Source organism: Scyliorhinus canicula, chromosome 7 (genome assembly GCF_902713615.1).
Source record: "Scyliorhinus canicula chromosome 7, sScyCan1.1, whole genome shotgun sequence".
Classification (NCBI taxonomy): domain Eukaryota; kingdom Metazoa; phylum Chordata; class Chondrichthyes; order Carcharhiniformes; family Scyliorhinidae; genus Scyliorhinus; species Scyliorhinus canicula.
Window position 1 is genome coordinate 38,840,282 of NC_052152.1, and position 23,157 is coordinate 38,863,438.

At 49.0% G+C, this 23,157-nt stretch overlaps 1 protein-coding gene across 1 annotated transcript in view; it reads right to left on the reverse strand.

Moving 5' to 3' along the window:
• Positions 1–23,157, reverse strand: part of LOC119969072 (NXPE family member 3-like) — a 71,182-nt gene that overhangs the window by 45,096 nt on the left and 2,929 nt on the right. The gene's annotated exons all lie outside the window — the stretch shown is intronic.

The following is a 23,157-nucleotide window of genomic DNA, read 5'->3' on the forward strand; positions in this document are numbered from 1 at the left end:
CACCAAACCCCAGCTCCATGGGAATCCCACCCAATGCCCACAACTTTGCCACCCCCACAATCCACATGCCTAAGTTCCCCCAACCTGCCCAACCCGACCCATACATCTCCTGATCAAACCCGTAACACCCCTAGCCTGACTACTGCTACCTGGCCCCCGACCTGACCCCAACCCTCCCGATGGCCTGATGCAACCTAACCCTCCCCTTCAAGCTTACCCAAACCCCTCCTCACCCAACCCAAATCGACCCTTCCTCCTGAACCATCCCACCCCTCCCAATCCCTGCTCCTGACCCGATCCCCTCCACCTCTGAATTGACCAGCCAAATCACATCCACTTAGCCACTTACCTTCTCCCTGAGCTGTCAATTTCACTTAGCCCTTTAAACCAAGCTGTTTTACAGGTCCCAGGTAGGTACAGCCTGCAGAGGTTTCAACATAGCTCCACAGAGCAGGTGAGTGCACTTTAATCTCTTGTAATTTAAACAAGCCATTACGTTCCACCACTAGTTGGAAGTTATGGTTCAATATTTTGTCAGAAACTTAGGGCGTGATTCTCCGGACTCACAACGGGGCGGAGAATAGCGGGCGGCGCAAATTTTTACGGCGACGCTGGTCCAACGCCCTCCCGCTATTCTCCCCCCCCCCCCACGCCCGCCCCCCGACACGAATCGCTGCCCGCCGTTTTTTTTACGGCACACAGCGATTCTCCCCTGGCCGATGGGCCGATTTCCAAGGCCTTTACGGCCGTTTTCACGAATTTTAATACACCTGCTATACAAGTTCGTGAAAATGGCGGCAAAGTGCCGTTCTGCACAACCATGCCACCGATTGGCATGGCCGCACCACGGCCGTGCCAAAGGTGGCATGGGCCTGCGATCGGTGGGCACCAATCGCGGGCAGCGGGTCTGATTCCCTCGCACTCTTTCTCCCTCCACCGCCCCACAGGATAAGTCCGCGGGGCGGCTGAGGGGCATTACGGACCGCGCATGCGCGGGTCTGACGCATATGCGCGGATGACGTCATCCGCGCATGAGCGGGTTGGAGTCGTCCAATCCGCGCATGCGCGGCTGACATCATCATATGCGTCAGCCGTCGCTAACTTTGGCGCGCGGGCTTAGCGAAATTCGTTAAGACCGCGATGCCGTAGTTCACGGGGCCGCGATGCTAGCCCCGACCGGGGAGCAGAATCGGGTCCCGGGAGGGGGCGCGGAGGCTGCCGTGAAACACGGCCGTTTTCGTGGCAGCCTTCACGACTCTCCGCCTTTGCGGAGAATCGCGCCCTTATACTTTAAATTGTAGAATAGAAATTTCTGCTTTAATTGTGGCACAACTGAGAAACCCACTTCACAGATATAGGGTGGGATTCTCCGTCAGCGAGATTCTCCGCTTTGCTGGCAGCGCACTCATACCTGGGGATTTCCCGATGATGTGGCTACAACGGGAAACCCTATTGGCCAACTGACGGGATGGAGGATCCCGCTGCTGGCGGGGGCATGCCGCACCAGAAAATAGGTCTGGCGGGAGGGAGAATCTCACCATAGACTATCCCTTAATAGACAATCAATATTCCTGGACACAATCCATAGTAATTCATAGCTTCTGAGGGGTTACTTTCATTCTTTCTCTTTCCCATTCTGGTAACTCTTAACCTCAGAATTGTCTTTCATGCTCAGGGGGCTGGATTTCCGTTCGCTGCGCCATATTTCTGCTTCAGCACGCCGGCGGGATGTTCCGTTATGCCGGCTGGCCAATCGGGTTTCCCATTGTGAGGCAGCCCCACACCGTTGGGAAACACCCAGGCTGCCGGCAAAATGGAGCATCCCGCCGGTGGAGAATCCAGCCCAGGATTCCCACATCCTCCACGTGTGTGCATGGGTTTCCTCCGGGTACTCCGGTTTCCTCCCACAGTCCAAAGATGTGCAGGTTGGGTGGATTGGCCATGAAAAAGTGTCCAAAATTCTATGATTAACCTAGGACAAATGTTCGGCGCAACATCGTGGGTCGAAGGGCCTGTTCTGTGCTGTATTTCTCTATCTATCTCTATCTCTATCTTAGCAACCATTAATTCAATAAAAACCCCAGAGAATACAACACTAAGTAATCCTTACTTTCCTTTTAACATCCATAAGACTTTAAAAAAACTTTTAACAGAAGCATATCAGGTTTAAATTCACTACTGAGAACAGTTATAACTCTGAATTCACCAAATGATCAAGAGATAGTCTTTACATGGCAGAGAGAACAACATTACACATTCTGTGGCTGACTGCAGCTCCAATACTGAAACAAAACCAAAAAAACACAGACACACCCAAGCTATTATCAAAGTGAAACTAAAAGCTGACAGACAGTCCAGCTCCGCCCACACTCTGACATCACTGTAGTAATAAACACCCATTTCTTAAAGGTACACCCACTACAGTTATTCTATAAAAACACCCATTTCTTAAAGGTACTCTCACATGACATCTCCCCCCAAGAAAAAAAATAAACCATCAACTTCAAGATGGTTTCATTTTTTACCTTTTCACTATCCTTTAAGAAATGCACACAGTAAATATGCTTTTCATTTCAAAAAACAACACATGTAAACAGGTATAATAATATAGTCCATTTTTTTTGTTCTTCTTCCTCCAACTGCAATCCCTCTTGAGTGACAGTGTGTTTGAACAAGAAGGTCTCTGCACGATCCATCCATTTCTCTATGCCTCAGCATGTCTCTTTAAAGTCAGATACTTTAGTTCAATCTGATCAAAGACTCCCTTGTAACACAGGAGCATTGGTTATACAGCTTTCAGGCGGTCAAATACCTGTTAAAAGTCAGCTGTCCACTGAGATTTTTGATGTTTCTTCAGCAAGTCCATCAGTGGAGCAATCACGCGACAAAACTTTTGCAGAAATGTTCGGTCAAATCCATTCATGCCAAGAAATCGCATTATTTCCCTTTGTGTCGAGGGTATTAGAAACTCCTCAATAACGGTAGCTTTCACATCCCGTGTGACCATTCAACCCTGTCCGATTGTATGGACAAGGAAAGTGACTTGACCTTTTCCAAATTCACTTTTGGCTCGGTTTATCACTAAACCCCCCTCCTGAAGTCGATCGAGAACTCCATCAGATGTTTCAAATGTTCTGTCCATGTCTGGCTGAAAATTACCAGATCGTCGATGTATACCGCACAATTGGGTAATCCTTTGTTAGTTAACCGTTGAAATGTGGCTGGGGCATTTTTCATGCCAAATGGCATAACTTTGAATTGTATATACCATCTGGAGTCACAAAAGCTGAAATCTCCTTTGCCCTTTCGGATAAAGGTACCTGCCGGTAACCTTTAAGTAAATCCAGTTTGGAAATAAAAGCTGATTGTCCCACTTCCTCAATGCAATCCTCCAAACGTGGAATAGGATAAGAGTCCGTGCTTTTAATTGCATTAACCTTTCTGTAGTCCATACACAACCGTTGGGTACCATCTGGTTTAGGTACCATCACTATGGGTGAGCTCCATTGGCTGCAACCTACTTCAATTATGCCATTTTAAAGGATACTCTCAATCTCTTTGTTAACCTGTGCCAATTTTAAAGGGTTAAGTCTGTATAGATGTTGTTTGATTGGAACAGCATTTCCCTCATCTACATCATGTATAGCCATTTTATCTCAATTTAACTCCACAAACTTGCCCACGTGATACCAATAACTCTTTCAGGTCAGTCTGTTTTTCCTCTGGAAGGTAACTCAACAATTTATCCCAATTTTTAAGAACATCCTCATTTTCCAATTTAATTTGAGGTATGCGAAATTCACAGTCATCTGGATTTGGTTCGTCACTTTGAGTTAGAATCATTAAAACCAGGGCAGCACGGTGGCCTAGTGGTTAGCACAGCTGCCTCACGGCGCTGAGGTCCCAGGTTCAATCCCGGCTCTGGGTCACTGTCTGTGTGGAGTTTGCACATTCTCCCCGTGTCTGCATGGGTTTTGCCCCCACAACCCAAAAATGTGCAGAGTAGATGGATTGGCCACGCTAAATTGCCCCTTAATTGGAAAAAATAATTGGGTAATCTAAATTTATTTAAAAAAAGAATCATTAAAACCTCCTAATTTTTCTCTCCTTCCCTTAAGCATATTCACATGGCACACTCTGTGAGTTTTCCTTCTATACAGTGTTCTTACCACATAATTCATCTCACTTAATTTCCTTTCAATTTGATAAGATCCAACAAACCTTGCTTTTAAAGGCTCACCTACCACTGGTAAAAATGCTAAAACTTTATTTCCACTGGCAAAACTACAAACATTGGATTTCTTGTCGCTACCCGTTTCATCACATTTTGTGCAACTTTTAAATGTTGTCTAGCTAATTCACCTGCTCTTTTTAATCTATCCCTAAAATTTGACACGTAATCCATTAATGTAATTTCCGATTTCTCACTCACCAATTTTTCCTTAATTAATTTAAGTGGTCCTCTTACCTCATGACCAAAAATTAGTTCACAAGAACTAAATTTGGTAGACTCATTAGGTGCATCCCTGATTGCAAACAGTACGAATGGAATTCCTTTATCTCAATCCTCTGGATAATCGTGACAATAAACCTTCAACATTGTCTTTAATGTCTGATGCCACCTTTCTAATGCTCCCTGCGATTCTGGATGGTACGCAGTTGATTTAACTTGCTTTATTCCTAAGTTATCCATAACTTCTTTGAATAACCTTGAGGTGAAATTTTATCCTTGATCCGATTGTATTTCTGTGGGTAATCCATCTCCAGTAAAGAATTTAAGTAACTCCGACACAATATTTTTAGCTGTAATATTACGTACTGGAATGGCCTCTGGAAACCTAGTAGACACATCCATTATCGTCAAAAGATATTGATTCCCACTTTTCGTTTTAGGAAGCGGTCCTACGCAATCAATTAGGACCCTTGTAAAAGGTTCCTCAAATGCTGGAATTGATATTAAGGGCGCTGGTTTTATCACTGCTTGAGGTTTCCCTATCACTTGACATGTGTGACATGATTGACAAAATGTAACGGGCCGAGCGGGGGGCGCTGGCCTGGGGCGGGCAGGGGATGGGTTATGGCTAGTCAGCAGGGGAGGGGGGCAGGGAGCCCTCTGATCCGGCTGATAACTTGGAATGTGAGGGGGCTGAATGGGCCGGTTAAACGGGCCCGGGTGTTTACGCACCTGAAGGGGCTGAATGCGGGCGTGGCTATGCTCCAGGAGACACACCTGAAGGTGGCGGACCAGGTTAGACTGAGGAAGGGCTGGGTAGGCCAGATGTTTCATTCAGGGCTGGATGCAAAAAATCAGGGGGTGGCGATTCCGGTGGGAAAAAGGGTGTCGATTGAGGCATCAAAGGTGGTGGCTGACAGTGGAGGGAGGTATGTGATGGTGAGCGGCAAGTTGCAAGGGAAGCGGGTGGTGCTGGTGAATGTCTATGCCCCAAATTAGGATGATGCGGGTTTTATGCGGCGCATGTTGGGCCGCATTCCGGATCTAGAGACGGGGGGCCTGATACTGGGGGGGGACTTTAACACAGTGCTGGATCCCATTGGATCGATCCATGTCCAGGACGGGCAGGAGGCCCGCAGCGGCTAAGGTGTTGAGGGGGTTTATGGGCCAGATGGGAGGGGTGGATCCGTGGAGGTTCGCGAGACCAAGGGCCAGGGAGTATTCATTTTTTTCCCATGTGCATAAGGCCTATTCCCGGATCGATTTTTTTGTCCTGATCAGGGGGCTTATTTCGAGGGTGGAGGATGCCGAGTATTCGGCTATAGTCATTTTGGACCATGCCTCGCACTGGGTAGACCTTGAGCTGGGGGAGGAGAGGGACTAGTGTCCGCTCTGGCGCCTGGAGGTGGGACTGCTGGCGGATGAGAAGGTGGGCGGGCGGGTTCGGGGGTGTATCAAGAAGTACTTAGAGGCCAATGATAATGGGGAGGTCCGGGTGGGGACGGTTTGGGAGGCATTGAAGGCTGTGATTAGAGGGGCTGTGATCCGAGCCCATAGGGAGAGGGGAGAGCAAAGAGAGAGGGAAAGGTTGGTGGGGGAGATGGTGAGGGTGGACAGGAGATACGCGGAGGCTCCGGAGGAGGGACTGTTGAGGAAGCGACATAACCTTCAGGCCAAGTTCGACTTGCTGACCACCGGAAAGGCGGAAGCTCAGTGGAGGAAGGCACAGGGAGCGGTGTACAAATATGGGGAGAAGGCGAGTAGGATGCTGGCGCATCAGCTACGTAAGCGAGACGCGGCCAGGGAGATTTGTGGAGTGACGGGTAGGGGAGGTAATGTGGTGCGAAGGGGGGTGGACATTAAAGGGGTCTTCAGGGACTTTTATGGGGAATTGTATCGGTCCGAGCCCCCGGTGGAGGAGGGGGGGGGGGGGGGGGGGGGAATGGGGCGCTTTTTGGATAGGCTGAGATTTCCGAAGGTGGAGGAGGGCCAGGTGGAGGGGCTGGGGGCGCCGATTGAGCTGCAGGAGCTGGTCAAAGGGATAGGCAGCATGCAGTCGGGGAAGGCTCCGGGGCCGGATGGGTTTCCGGTCGAATTTTACAAAATGTATGCAGACCTGTTGGTTAGGACCTTTAACGAGGCAAGGGAGTGGGGAACTTTGCCCCCGACTATGTCACGGGCGCTGATTTCCTTGATCCTTAAACGGGACAAGGACCCCCTACAGTGTGGATCATATAGGCCGATCTCGTTATTAAATGTGGATGCCAAGCTGTTGGCGAAGATCTTGGCCACAAGGATAGAGGACTGTGTGCCGGGGGTCATTCATGAGGACCAGATGGGGTTTGTGAAGGGAAGGCAGCTGAACACCAATATACGTAGGCTTCTGAATGTTATCATGATGCCGGCGGTAGAAGGGGAGGCGGAGATAGTGGTAGCATTAGACACGGAAAAGGCCTTTGATAGGGTTGAGTGGGGGTACTTGTGGGAGGTGCTGGAAAGGTTTGGGTTCGGGGAGGGGTTTGTCAGGTGGGTGAGGCTGTTATATGAGGCCCCGATGGCGAGCGTAGCCACGAATAGGAGGAGACTGGAGTACTTTTGGCTGCACTGGGGGACGAGGCAGGGGTGTCCCCTGTCCCCTTTGCGTTGGCAATTGAGCCCCTGGCCATGGCGTTGAGGGAGTCGAGGAATTGGAGGGGTCTGGTGCGGGGTGGGGAGGAGCACCGAGTGTCATTATATGCAGATGACTTGTTGCTTTATGTGGCGGACCCAGTGGGGGGAATGCCGGAGGTGATGCAGATCCTTAGGGAATTTGGGGATTTTTCTGGGTACAAGCACAACCTGGGTAAGAGTGAGTTGTTCGTCGTGCACCCGGGGGATCAAGAGGCGGGGATTGATAGGCTCCCGCTGAAAAGGGCGGGGAGGAGCTTTCGGTACCTGGGAGTCCAGGTGGCTCGGAGCTGGGGGGCCCTTCACAAGCTTAACCTCACTAGGCTGGTGGAGCAAATGGAGGAGGAGTTTAAAAGATGGGACATGTTGCCACTGTCGCTGGCGGGTAGGGTGCAGTCCGTCAAGATGACGGTGCTCCAAGGATTTTGTTCCTGTTCCTCCACAGCCTCCCCATCCTTATCCCGAAGGCCTTTTTTAGGAGGGTCAACAGGAGTATTACGGGATTTGTATGGGCGCATGGGACTCCAAGGGTGAGAAGGTTGTTTTTGGAGCGGGGCAGGGATAGGGGGGGGGCTGACGCTGCCCAACCTCTGTGGGTACTACTGGGCTGCCAATGCAGCGATGGTGTGTAAGTGGGTAATGGACGGGGAAGGGGCGGCATGGAAGAGGATGGAGATGGCGTCCTGCGTGGACACGAGCCTGGAGGCGCTGGTAATGGCGCCGTTGCCGCTCCCTCCAACGAGGTATACCACAAGCCCGGTGGTGGCGGCTACCCTCAAAATTTTGGGGCAATGGAGACGGCATAGGGGGGAGATGGGGGGCTTGATGGAGTCCCTGATACGGGGCAACCACCGGTTTGTACCAGGGAGCATCGATGGCGGGTTTCTTGGCTGGCACAGGGTAGGTATTAGGAGGTTGAGGGTCCTGTTTGTGGATGGGAGGTTTGCGAGCCTGGGTGAGTTAGAGGGGAAGTTTGGGCTCCCCCCAGGGAACATGTTTAGGTACATGCAGGTTAGGGCATTTGCCAGGCGGCAGGTGGAGGGGTTCCCTCTGCTGCCCCCACGTGGGGTACGGGACAGGGTGCTCTCGGGGGTGTGGGTTGGAGGAGGGAGGATTTTGGACGTGTACAACGTCATGCAGGAGGTGGGTGAGGCCTGGGTGGAGGAGCTGAAGGGTAAATGGGAGGAGGAGCTAGATGAGGAGATTGAGGAGGTGACGTGGGCGGATGCCCTGGAGAGAGTGAATTCCTCCTCTTCCTGTGCGAAGCTTAGCCTCATACGGTTCAAGGTGCTGCACAGGGCCCACATGACCGGGACGAGGATGAGTAGGTTTTTCGGGGGCGAGGACAGTTGTGCTAGGTGCTCGGGGACCCCAGTGAACCACGCCCATATGTTCTGGGCTTGCCCAGCGCTGGGGGAGTTCTGGAAGGGGGTAGCAAGGGTGGTGTCGAGGGTGGTAGGATCCAGGGTCAAGCCAGGCTGGGGACTCGCAATCTTTGGGGTTGCAGTGGAACCGGGAGTGCAGGAGGCGAAAGAGGCCGGTGTTCTGGCTTTTGTGTCCCTAGTAGTCCGGCGGAGGATTTTGCTTCAATGGAAGGAGGCGAGGCCTCCAAGTGTGGAGGCCTGGATCAATGATGTGGCGGAGTTCATCAAATTGGAGAGGGTGAAATTTGCCCTGAGGGGATCAGTACAGGGGTTCTTTAGGCGGTGGCAGCCTTTCTTGGACTTCCTGGCAGAACGGTAGGAAAATAGGCCGGCAGCAGCAGCAACCCGGGGGGGGGGGGTGGAGGGAGGGAGGGACGGAGGGAGGGAGGAGGGGAGGGGGGGTTTGTTTCGGGGGAAGGGAGAAATGCGTACATGTGTTTATTGAATATGCCGGGTGTTTATCTATTTCTCTTTTTGTAGTTACTGGCGGGGGGGGGGGGGGGGGGGGGGGGGGGTTTGGTTTTGGGGGTTAGTGTGTTTTTCTTTTTGTTGTTGTTAATACTGGTTTCTTGTTGTTATTTTCTGTTTTTGATATGTTTTGGAAAATCTCAAAAAGAATTATTTAAAAAAAATAAATGATTGACATAATGTAACCACATCTTTATGTAGTCCAGGCCAATAAAAATGTTTATGTATTTTAGCTTGAGTTTTTCTTATTCCCAAATGACCTCCCACTGGTACCTCATGTGCAACTCGCAACACCTCCTTTCTATACCCCACCGGCAATACTACTTGATGAACTTCTGCCCACTTTTCATCCGCCTGCATATGTACAGGTCTCCATTTTCTCATCAAGACATCATTTTTACGGTAATAACACTCTGGTATACACTCAGATTCCTCATCATATATGCTTTCTGAAACATCCATTTTATTTCTATATCTTTCTGTTGTAACTGCGGCAATTTTCCTGAACTAAAAAATTCCGTCTCATCCTCCAACTGTCCTTGTTCTGTTTCAACCATCTGATCAAAAATCGTTTCTGATAATTGCACTTCGACATCATCTTCACTCTTTGATTTCTCCTCTTGTCTTAACCTGTGACTTTGCGATCTTGTTACTACACAATCCAGAAAGATCCCAGGATATTCGTCCTTCAAAACTTCAGTTGTTTGATTTTCTACTGGCTTATCAACCACAGTAGGCATCACTCCCACCTGCGATCCAGCTATATCATTACCCAAGATGAACTGTATTCCTGGACAAGATAGTTTCTCTATTACTCCTACTACCACTTCACCACTCTTCACTGGACTTTCCAATCTTACCTTATATAATGGAACACTACTCCTCTCACCCTGAATTCCACATATTACCACCTTTTCTGGCAATATTCTTCCCAAACTACATAACTCCTCATCTCTTACCATTAAATTCACTGCTGAGAACAGTTTGTGAAGTAAACTCAACTCTGTTTGAGCTTAAGGCGGGGTATGAGGGGGCACGTCAACTTGGCGTTCGATGATGAGAAAGTGTAACCAGTGAGGAGAAGAGTAGAAGTGTTCAGGAGAACTGCTGAAATGGGTAAACACGTGGCAGGTGAAATTTAATGCAGAGGAATGTGCGGTAAAACATTTTGGATGGAAAATTAGGCATTATAAATGTGGTTACATTTTAAAATGGGTGCAGGAACAGAGACCCCCCAGGCTTGGGTGCGTAAATGTTTTTGAAGGTGGCAGAGCATGTTGATGTAAGTATCATCCCTGTATCCAAGTCCAAGTAATTAAAATAAATTAAAAGGAACTGTGCTCCTCGTGCAGCCACTGGAGGACACCACTGCACAATCGCAGTTAGTTCCAGTACTGTCTGAGGCAATTTCATATTCGTGGTACTAAAGGGGAGGTGGTGGCTTTAGTGGTATTGTCACTAGGCTAGTAATCCAGAGACCATGGGTAATGCTTTGGGGTCCCGGTTCTAATCCCACCATTGCGGGTGGAGGAAAGAGAGAGAGAAGGGTGGCACAGGATGGCACTGGATTTAAAGAAGTAATGTTGCAAGTCATAGTAATTTCACTGTAAATGTTTTGATGGTCTCTGCTAATACATTTTAAGAACGGCAGCAAAAGGTTAGCACAGTTGCTTCACAGCTCCAGGGTCCCAGGTTCGATTCCCGGCTTGGGTCACTGTCTGTGAGGATTCTGCACGTTCTCCCCGTGTCTGTGTGGGTTTCCTCCGGGTGCTCCGGTTTCCTCCCACAGTCCAAATATGTGCAGGTGAGGTGGATTGCCATGCCAAAATTGTCCCATTGTGCGCAGGTTAGGTGGGGTTGTGGGGGAATGGGCCGAGGTGGGCTGCTCCTTCAAAGAGTCGTGTGGTGTTCCTTGTGTTGCTAACATTAGGATGGTTGGCGTAGTGTTCACAAAGACCACAAAATAGCTTTAAATTGAACAAAGCTATAAATTTATTAACACTACTTAATTGGATTCGACACTTACTCCTATATAATACACAATTGATACTAAACATATAATCTACATTCATTTACTATAATGTCCAAACAGTGACCCAAGGCCAGAATTCACTGGCTCTGTGAGGCAGTAGTGTTAACCATTGTGCCACCGTGCTGCCCTGAAGTCCCTGTTCCCTTGTCGACTGTCTGAAATCAGTCAATTACTGTGAGGAAGATGCGTGCATGTTTTTAATACTCGTTGTGTGGACAGCTTGAACAATCAGCAGCGAACATTTTGTGGGTTGAAAAAAGATGGATGAATTTTTTGATTGAAGCACTCACCCCTTTGGTACTAACTCTCTCTCTCACACAAACACACACACACACACAGACACATTCTCTCTCTCTCACACACAAACACACACACATACTCTCTCTCACACACACACTCACACACATACATACTCTCTCTCTCACACACACACACACACACTCACAAATATACTCAAGAAAGTAACCTTGACAAAGTCAGAAAATGACAACAATTCACAATGTCTATCTTAAAATCTAACATGGAATCATGAAAACTAATTGAAACTCGATGCTTGAAAGGGTGGTAGAGGCGGGAACTCTGAAAACATTTAAGAAACATTTAGATAAGCACTCGAAATGCCATAGCAAAAAAGGTGACAGACCCTGTACTGGAAAATTGAATTTGAATAGATAGATGCTAGATGGCTGACGCAGACATGATGGGCTGAAGGGTCTCTTTTTGTACTGTAGAACATTCTAACAAATGTTTTTGAGCCTGTAAGCACCAAAGTACCTGATCGCCCTGTTATCGACATAACTGATGTCTCGTGGAAACAAATAGAGATAGATCCCCTGTGCCAGAAGAAGTACCCATTATTGCAGTTCTGTTAATCCTTTTTTTAATGTATTCTATTCCAAACATGTTCAAAAGTACAAAAACATAAAAAAGTCAGAGAACATTCTCCACATCTCATGAATTAGTTTTATAGATTTTCCCTCCTTTTCACCCCCCGCGAACATTTCTCAAACATGGTCGTGAACAGTCCCCACCGTGTCTCAAAGTCCCCCACTGATCCCCTCAATTCAAACTTAATCTTCTCCAGCCGGAGGAAGTGGTATAGGTCCCCCAGCCAGACCGCCACTCCCGGCGGCCTTGTTGACCGCCATTCCAGCAAAATCCTTCGCCGGGCAACTAGAGAGGCAAAGACCACAACATCGGCCTTCCTCCCCTCCATCAGCTCCAGCATTTCCGATACCCCAGAAATCCCTACCACAGGGTATGGCCTCCACCCCCACAATCTTTGTTAGCGTCTTGAACGCTCCCTCCCAGTAACTCTCCAACTTCTCATAAGCCAGAACATACGTACGTGGTTCACTGGTCCTCGCCCACACTTCTCACACTCGTCTGCCAACCCCTGGAAGAACCCACTCATCATTGCCAGAGTCATGTACACCCTGTGTAGCACCTTAAACTTTATCAAAGGATAAAGGATGTTGAATTCACACTCCGCAACACCTCACTCCACACTCCCTTTCCTATCTCCCCCAAACCCTTCCTCTCATTTCTCCTTAATTGTCACCACTTGTGCTCCCCCCTGCATCCCCAACCATACGTATATGTCCCCGATCCTACCCTTCCCTTCCACGTCTGGAAGCAGCAACCGTCCCATTAGGCCATATTTCGGCAGCCTGGGAAACCCTCTCCACACCTTCCATGCAAAGTCCCTCGCTTGCGTATACCTAAATTTGCTTCACTTCGGGAGCTCTAACCTCTCCTACAGCTCTTCCAGACTTGCAAACCTCGCCTCCAGATTTGAACCCTCTCCCTCAGCAGCCCCACCTCTCCACCTCCTATACATGCCACCTGACTCCCCCGTGGTTCTCACACAGCAGTATTAGCACCATCATCCTCAGCTGGTTCCAACCCTAATTGTGGACTGTACCACTGGGTTGAAGGGTCTCTTTTTGTACTGTCCACCTCCTCGGTGCCAACGGTAGTGTCGCTGTCACTATGGCCCTCAGGCTGGACCCCCTAAAGGACTACTCCTCCATCCTAACCCTTTCTAACCCCGCTCCTTCCCACCGCCACCTCACCTTCTCCGTATGCTCCGCCCAATAGTAGTGCAGCAGATTCGGTAACGCCAACCCCCCTTTCTCCCTCAGCCTCCATAGCAGGGCCCTCTTCACCCCAGATACCTTCCCTGCCCATATAAACTCTGAGATTGCTGCATGCAACTTCCGGAAGAAGGCCTTTGGAATGAAGATCGGGAGGGTCTGAAACAAGAATAGGAACCTTGGTAGGACATTCATTTCCACCACTTGGACCCTCCCCATCAGTGTCAGGTGTAACGTATCCCATCTCCTAAAGTCCTCTCTTACCTCCTCCGCCAACTTTGTTAAGTTCCATTTATGCATCGTCGCCCACTCCCCAGTCACCTGGACCCCTAAATACCTAAAACCTATCCCTGGCAATCCTAAATGGAACACCATTAACTTGTCTCCCTGACCTGCTGCATTCACCGGAAACACCTCGCTTTTTCCCACATTCAACTTATAACTCGAGAACACCCCAAGCCTCTCTAATGAACCCATAATTCCCCCCATACCCTCCAATGGGTCCGACAAGAACAGAAGGAAGTTGTCTGCATAGAGTGAAACTCAGTGTTCCCGGGCAGCACGGTGGCGCAGTGAGTAGCATTGCTGCCTATGGCGCTGAGGACCCAGGTACGAATCCCAGCCCTGGGTCACTGTCCGTGTGGAGTTTGCACGTTCTCCCCGTGTCTGCGTGGGTTTCACCCCCACAACCCAAAGATGTGCAGGGTAGGTGGATTGGCCACACTAAATTGCCCCTTAATTGGAAAAAATAATTAGGTACTCTAAAATTTGAAAAAAAAAACAAAAAAACCTCAGTGTTCCCTACTGCCCCTTGTAATCCCCTGTCACTCTGCTGACCGCCAAAGGGCCATCGCCAAGGGCTCTATCACCAGCGTGAACAGCAGCGGCGACAGCGGACACCCCTGCCTCATTCCCCTATGCAACCTGAAGCTCCATGAACTTATCTCATTTGTCCATACACTAGCCACCGGGGCAATGTACAGCAGATGCACCCACGCCACAAACTTCGGCCCAAACCCAAACCTTCACAGAACCTCGAACCACCACTCCACCCGGTTGAAAGACTTCTCCGCGTCCATAGATACCACTACCTCTGGTACCCATCCCTTCGACAGGATCATGATCACATTTAGTAACCGCCTAGTATCACTGGAAAGCTGCCTACCCTTCACGAAGCCCGATTGGTCCTCTGCAACCACTCCCAGAACACATCCTTCCATTCTCTCCGCTATGAACTTAGCTAACACTTTCACATCTGCATTCAACAGTGATATGGGCCTGTATGACCCACACTCCAGCGGGTCCTTCCCTTTCTTTGGAATTAGCGTGATCATTGCCTATGTCAGTATCTCCAGCAGCTCCCCCTTCTTCAGCGTCTCGCTAAGCATTCCCAATAAATGTAGTGCTAACTCCATTGCAAACTCCTCATAGAACTCCACCAGGCAACTGTCCAGCACCGAGGCCTTCCCCAACTTTATCCTTCTTATGTTTTGCACCACCTCTCTCAAACCTAATTGCTCCTCCAGCACCTGCCTCCTTTCGTCATTCAGCCGTGGGAATCACCCATACTCCTCTCTCCTCATCTTATCGCCGTGCGCCTTGAATGAGATAATCTCCCCCCTGGACCACCGTCTTCAATGCCTCCCAGAATGTGGCTGCTGATACCTGAGCAAGACACCCTCCGTGTTCAAGTGAAGGCAAGCATCCAGGAGAGGGCAGTAGAGCGGAGCTACTGATTGGCTGTTGCGGGAAAATTTGCATCAGTGCATTGCGGTCACTGTATCTTGAGGCTGTTTGTGTGAAGGAGCTGTTGTCAAGTGGACAGTGTTTCCCTCCCTACCTCCTCCTCTAACCATAAAATAATAATCACTGTAAGGATCCCAGCTGAGTAAAGATAAAGAGGGAGACTCGAGGGCAGGTAGAAGTAGAAAGAAGTTGAACCGTGATATCACAGCTTGCAGGTAAGTGATTGGCTGGTGACTGGTAAGTAGTTTTTCTTTTCCCTGAGGTGTTATTGTGTGGGGTGCAGTGGTTGCTAAGTGAGTGCTTGCTGAGAAGGGGAGTAAATTTTTAAAAAACTTACTGTTGGGATTTTCCAGCTGAATCCGGTCGGAGTGAGGACAGAGTGACTGCTGGGTAAGTAGTAAAGATTTAAATTGTTTGCGCAGGCCTATAACAGCTGATTGCTGTTCTCGTATGGGGCGCAGTGGTTGCTGAGTGAGTGCTTGCTGAGAAGGGGAGTAAATTTTTAAAAAACGTACTGTTGGGAGTTTCCAGCTGAATCCGGTCGGAGTGAGGACAGAGTGACTGCTGGGTAAGTAGTAAAGATTTGAATTGTTTATGCAGGCCCATAACTGCTGATTGCTGTTCTAGTGTGGGGCACAGTGGTTGCTGGTTAAGTGTTTTATTTTTACCTGTATTTAAGTTGGGCAGTTCCTAAACCCTAGACACTACACTTGTAGTGTCCCCCACCCTCCCACATCCTTTAACCTAAGGGGTAGAGTGAATAACAGGTAAGCTTTTTCTTTCTTTTTCTTTTTTTATCTGGCGGGGATGGCAGAGAAGGCAGCGCAATGTTCCTCCTACAGAATGTTTGAGGTGAGGGACACCGTCAGTGTCCCTGCTGATTTCACCTGTGGGAAGTGCATCCATCTCCAGCTCCTCAGAAACCGCATTAGGGAACTGGAGCTGGAGCTGGATGAACTTCGGATCATTCGGGAGGCAGAGGTGGTCATAGATAGTAGCTTCAGGGATGCAGTTACTCCGAAGAATCGAGATAGATGGGTGACGGCGAGAGGGCCTAGGAGGAAGCAGTCAGTGCAGGGATCCTCTGTGGTCGTTCTCCTCAGTAACAAGTATACGATTTTGGATACTGTTGAGGGGGACGACCTACCAGGGGTAAGCCACGGTGAACAGATCTCCAGCATTGAGTCCGTCCCTGTGGCTCAGAAGGGAAGGAGGGAGAGCAGGAGAGCAATAGTTATTGGGGACTCGATAGCTAGAGGGACAGATAGACGGTTCTGTGGCAGCGAAATAGACTCACGGATGGTATGTTGCCTCCTGGGTGCCAGGGTCCGTGACATCTCGGACCGTGTTTTCAGAATCCTTAAGGGGGACAGGGAACAGTCACAAGTCGTGGTACACATCGGTACCAAAGACATAGGTAAGAGAAGGGACAGGGATTTCAAACAGGAATTTAGGGAGCTAGGGTGGAAGCTAAGAGCCAGGACAAACCATGTTGTCATCTCTGGTTTGTTGCCAGTGCCACGTGCTAGTGAGGTGAGGAACAGGGAGATAGTGCAGATACACACGTGGCTGCAGGGATGGTGTAGGAGGGAGGGTTTCAGGTACGTGGATAATTGGAGCACATTCTGGGGAATGTGGGACCTGTACAGACAGGACGGTTTGCACCTGAACCAGAGGGGCACCAATATCCTGGGAGGGAAATTTGCTATGGCTCTTCGGGGGGGGGGTTTGAACTAATTTGTCAGGGGGCTGGGAAAACGAGCTGTAGTCCAGAAGCCAGTGTTGAGAGTAGTGAGGTACTGAGGAGGGTATCAAGGTCACAGGAGTGTACCGGCAGACAGAAAGGTGGGTTGAAGTGTGTCTACTTCAATGCAAGGAGCATCCGGAATAAGGTAGGTGAACTTGGAGCGTGGATTGTTACTTGGGACTACGATGTTGTGGCCATTACGGAGACATGGTTAGAACAGGGACATGAATGGTTGTTGGAAGTTCCAGGGTATAGATGTTTCAGTAAGAGTAGGGAAGGTGGTAAAAGAGGTGGAGGAGTAGCATTGTTAATCAAGGATAGTTTAACGGCTGCAGAAAGGCAGTTCAAAGGGGACCTGCCTACTGAGGTAATATGGGCCGAAGTTAGAAATAGGAAAGGAGCGGTCACATTGTTAGGAGTTTTCTATAGGCCCCCAATAGTAATAGAGATGTGCAGGAAGAAATTGCAAAACAGATTATGGATAGGTGTGGAGGTCTCAGGGTAGTTGTCATGGGTGACTTTAACTTTCCAAATATTTTTAAATTTTAAAAAAAATTTAGAGTACCCAGTTATTTTTTCCAATTAAGGGGCAATTTAGCGTGGCCAATTCACCTAACCTGCACATCTTTTGGGTTGTGGGGGCGAAACCCACGCAGACACGGGGAGAATGTGCAAACTCCACACAGACAGTGACCAGGGCCGGGATTCAAACCCGGGGTCCTCAGTGCCGTAGGCAGCAATGCTAACCACTGTGCCACCGTGCTGCCCAACTTCCAAATATTGATTGGAACCTCTATAGGTCGAACAGTTTGGATGGGGCAGTTTTTATACAGTGTGTGCAGGAGGGTTTCCCGACACAATATGTGGATAGGCCGACAAGAGGTGGGGCCACATTTGATTTGGTACTGGGTAGTGAACAGGGCCAAGTGTTAGATTTGTTTGTGGGAGAGCACTTTGGAGATAGTGACCACAATTCGGTGTCTTTCACTATTGCAATGGAGAGGGATAGGGCCATACGGCAGGGAAAGGTTTATAATTGGGGGAGGGGTAATTATGATGCGATTAGGCAAGAATTAGGGAGCATAAGATGGGACAGAAACTGTCAGGGAAAGGCACAAATGAAAAGTGGAGCTTGTTCAAGGAACAAATACTGCGTGTCCTTGATAGGTATGACCCTGTCAGGCAGGGAGGAAATGGCTGTGTGAGGGAACCATGGTTCACAAAAGAGGTTGAATGTCTTGTCAAGAGGAAAAAGGAAGTGTACGTAAGGATGAGAAAACAAGGTTCAGTTGGGTCGCTTGAGGGTTACAAGGTAGCAAGGAATGAGCTAAAAAAAAGGGCTTAGGAGTGCTAAGAAGGGGTATGAGAAGTCCTTGGTGGGAAAGATCAAGGAAAACACTTTTTACTCTTATGTGAGAAATAAAAGAATGACCAGGGTGAGGGTAGGCCGGTCAAGGACAGTGGTGGGAACTTGTGCATGGAGTCAGAAGAAATAGGAGAGGCGTTGAATGAATACTTTTCTTCAGTGTTCACCAAGGAGAGGGGCCATGTTTTTGAGGATGAGAATGTGATACAGGCGGGTAGGCTGGAGGAGGTAGATGTTCTGAGGAAGAATGTATTAGCAATTTTTTAAAACCTGAGAGTCGACAAGTCCCCTGGGCCAGATGGGATATATCCAAGGATTCTTTGGGAGGCAAGGGATAAGATTGCAGAGCCTTCGGCTTTGATCTTTGGGTCCTCACTGTCCACGGGGATAGTGCCAGAGGACTGGAGAGTGGCAAATGTTGTTACTCTGTTCGAGAAAGGGAATAGGAATGACCCTGGTAATTATAGGCCAGTTAGTCTTACTTTGGTGGTCGGTAAGTTAATGGAAAAGGTCCTGAAGGATAGGATTTATGACCATTTGGAAAGATGCAGCTTAATCCGGGATAGCCAACATGGATTTGTGAAGAGTAAGTCTTGCCTCACAAATTTGATTGAATTTTTTGAGGAGGTAACTAAGTGTGTAGATGAAGGTAGAGCAGTTGATGTCGTATACATGGATTTTAGTAAGGTGTTTGATAAGGTTCCCCATGGTCAGCTCATGAAGAAAGTAAGGAGGTGTGGGATAGAGGCAAATTTGGCCAATTGAATAAGTAACTGGCTATCACATAGAAGACAGAGGGTGGTGGTGGATGGAAAAATTTCAGACTGGAGACCAGTTACCAGTGGTGTACCACAGGGATCAGTGCTGGGTCCTCTGCTATTTGTGATTTTTATCACTGACTTGGAGGAGGGGGCTGAAGGGTGGATCAGTAAATTTGCTGATGACACCAAGATTGGTGGAGTAGTGGATGAGGTGGAGGGCTGTTGTAGGCTGCAAAGAGACATTGGTAGGATGCAGAGCTGGGCCGATAAATGGCAGATGGAGTTTAACCCTGATAAGTGCGAGGTGATTCATTTTGGTAGAATTTTTTAAAATGTGGATTACAGGGTCAACGGCAGTGTTCTGAGGAATGTGGAGGAACAGAGAGATCTTGGGGTTCATGTCCACTGATCTCTGAAGGTTGCACTCAAGTGGATAGAGCCGTGAAGAAGGCTTATAGTGTGTTCGCGTGTATTAACAGGGGGCTTGAGTTTAAGAGCCGCGGGGTTATGCTGCAACTATACATGACCCTGCTGAGACCACATTTGGATTATTGTGTGCAGTTCTGGTCACCTCATTACAGGAAGGATGTGGAAGCATTGGAAAGGGTGTAAAGGAGATTTACCAGGATGCTGCCTGGTTTGCAGGATAGGTCTTATGAGGAACGGTTGAGGGAGCTAGGGCTTTTCTCTTTGGAGCGGAGGAGGATAAGAGGCGACTTAATAAATGTTTATAAGATGATGAGGGGGATAGATAGAGTGGATGTTCAGAGACTATTTCCTCGGGGGGATGTAGCTGTTACAAGGAGGCATAACTATAAGATTCAGGGTGGGAAATATAGGAGGGATGTCCGAGGTAGGTTCTTTACTCAGAGAGCCTATTCAAATTGGCCCCGTTCTCCATCCATGACAACACTGTCATGTCACATCCCCCCTCCCCTCACCCTTGACCAACCCCCGTGGCCATCTCCCCCACTTCATTGCCAGCGTGGCAGCTCCTGCCCAAACGCTCCTCCTGCCTACCCCTCCACCCCTTCCTCCACTCTTTCCTCCCTGTATAAACGGCTCCCTGTGGACCTCCCCCTTTCCCACCCAAACAAAGACACATCTAAAACCGCAGGTCACCTCCTGCCAAAAAATTAAACGCCATCACAGGTGGCGGGTTGGGGGTACAGTTGTCCCCTTACAAACCTATTGTCCTTTAACAAATAAAATCGCAACAATAAAATCGCCTTACCAGAGAAGAAAAAAAACCCTCACCCTCCAGCCCCCAGACTACCTGCATCTTCCGAACTCCGTTATTCCAACTCATCTGTCTCCCAACAATGTACAGTTCTCGCCCAGTTTATGATCTCTAATAAAATCGTACTCCCACCCTTCAAAAATCACCCACAGTTTCGCCGGGTACAGCACCCCAAACTTTATCTGCCTTCAATAGAGAGCTGCCTTAGCCCTTTTGAACCCAACATGCTTTTTCACCAGCTCCGTTCTAATGTCCTGATATATTCGGACCTCGTTCCCCTCCCATTCGCAGTTCCGTTTCTCTGTGGCCCACTGTAGAATCTTCTCCTTCTCCACAAACTTGTGGAGCCTCACAATCACCGCCCGTGGTGGCTCCCCCACTCTTGGCTTCTGCCTTAGAGACCTGTGCGCTCTATCCTCCTCTGGGGACTTTTCCAATACCCCCTCTGCCACCAGCCCTGCCAGCATTCTTGAGACTTATCTTGTAGCACTCGTGCCTTCCACGTCTTCAGGCAGACCAATGATCCACAGGTTCTGCTTCTACATCTATACACCTGCTACTCTACCTTTGCCCTTAGCGACTTGCAAAGATCCCCCATGTGCCCCACTTCTACCTCCAATGCCACCACTTGATCATTGGGGTCAGACATCACGCTCACCATGTCCCGGATCTGCAACCCCTGTGCCTCCAAGCACTTCTCAACTCTCTCCATCGAGCCTTTCAAGGGTGCTACACTCCTTCGATGTCCTTCTAATTGCTCTTCTTGCATCTCCTTTCTGTTGCTGACGAAACCCCTCTCTGATGAATGCCCAACTGCTCTGTCTGGGGTTTTCCAGAATGCGACAACCCTTCCCCCTCCACCATCTTTCCAATTATTGCTGCACCACAGGTCTCTTCCAGCTCCTTGGTCAGGTCTTTAACTTTCCTCTGCCGGGTCTGATAACTTCTCCACACCTTCAACTACACTTTCCCATCAAAATTCCCCCTGTTTTTGGGTAAAAAGAGTTCAAATCAATGCCTTCGAGCTGGAGCTGCCCTGTGTGCAACCACCCACTTCATGGCCACCACCGGAAATTTAATTCCTGTTAATGTTGATCCTGTGGAAGCATCTCAGACAACAGAATTACGTCGCTCTACAAAGAACAGAAAACGCCACAAAGACTTATAATTGTCCAACTCATGTATATAATTATTAGTTAGTATTTAGGACTGAGTGAATTAGCTGTTGAGTGAAGGACTTTAAGGGCGAGGGTTGTGGTGATTGTCCCTTTAAGGGCAACACAGCACATTAAGGGTCACATGGTCTGTGTAACCAATTGGGAGGTGTGAGAGAGGCTCTTCGGCAAAGAGACATTTATAATAGTAATAATCTTTATTGTCACAAATAGGCTTACATTAACACTGAAATGAAGTTACTGTGAAAAGCCCCTAGTCAACACATTCCGGCGCCTATTCGGGGACACAGAAGGAGTATTCAGATGCCAAAATTATCTAACAGCACATCTTTCGGGACGTGTGGGAGGAAACTGGAGCATCCGGAGGAAACCCACGCAGACACGGGCAGAACGTGCAGACTCCGGACAGACAATGACCCAAGGAATCGAACCTGGGACCCTGATGCTGTGAAGCAACAGTGCTAGCCACTTTGCTACCGTGCAGCTTACTACAGCCAGGAGGCTCCTGTACAATTGTTGTCAATAAATACCTTTTGTGTTCGCTAATAAAGTCTGTGAAAGGCCAGGCCAGGCGGGGAAGGAAGACACTGCCGGACCGGGCCACGTCAGGCCAGGGAGGGAGGATGGCAGTGCCGGGACAGGCCAGGAGGGTGAGGAAGGCAGTGCCATGGCAGGCCAGGAGGGGGAGGAAGGCAGTGCCATGCCAATGGGGGAGAAAAATGTTCCGGGCTTAGCCAGGTGGGGGAGGAATGCAGTGCCAGGCTAGGCCAGCTGGGGAGTAAGGCTGTTCCAGGCCAGGCCAGATGGGGAAGGAAGGAAGAGCCGGGCAAGGTGAGGGGGGAAGGCTGTGCGAAGCCAGGCCAAGTGGCGGGTGAAAGGCAGTTCCTGGTACCCACACAGCCGGTGGCATTCTGCAGAACCAGAGGCCAATTTAGGTGGTCAGTTGGGTGCTCAGCAAGATGGCTGCCTTACAGGTCGTGACAATGGCGGTCCGTGCCCAGACACTGCTGCAGTCCCGTGAGGGGTCGCCCCGGCCCCGCAACCCATCCCCCACCACCACTCCCCCTGGCCAGTGCCAGGACCGGCAGCACACAGTCGTGCCTCTCCATGTCCTGCCTCTTCTCTCTCCCTCATCAGCCACGGCGCCTGTTTCTCAATTTTTAACAGCACAAGTTAACCTCGTCATTGGAAATTCCCCTCAGTGGAAGTGGAGAATTGCGGAGACCCCCAGAGAATACTGGGAAAGGCCCGTTAAAGATATGCAAACAGCATTTACTCTACGTGGGGAGTGGAAACGCATTGACGCTGCTGTAAAGGTGACGGAGCATTGAGATGTGGCGTGAACCTGCCGCCCACCACAATTTAGGTGTCAGAACCGATTGTCCGCCCAATCGCCTTTTCCAATTTTGGTCGGCCAATGGAGAATCCAACCCATCATGTTTAAACATTGCTTTCCCCATTTAAATCTGGCTCTGTAATCCCCTTTATGTTCTGTTGTACTGGATTCCACAATTCTGCAGATTTTGATTTTAAACTGGAATAACCCAGTCTAATGTGCTATTTGTACGGGTCTCAGGATTCCCCTCAGTACAGTGTGCTATGTGGCATAGTCCAGTGATGTCAGATTTTTGATAGACTTGGCTAGCAGCCAATCTCCTCTTTTGAAATCCCGGGACCTGTGTGGTTTTTGCTGCTGATTGTTCTATTATCGTCATTACATATTTAACTATTCTCTTGTTATAAATAAACAGTTACTTTGTGTTTTACTTACATATCCGGGGCCTGTAAGTCATTGGAACAGTCGGGGGCCAAACACCCCAGAAACTTTAGGTAAATTATTGGTTATTCACTTACAATGGAACTCTGGGGCATGTGGGGCTTGAATTGACTGCACATTCGCCTAGGTTGTCTTAACACAAGGAAGAATTTACAATTTTCTTGAATTTTATCTCTCTCTGTCTCTTCTCTTCTGGCTCTCCCTC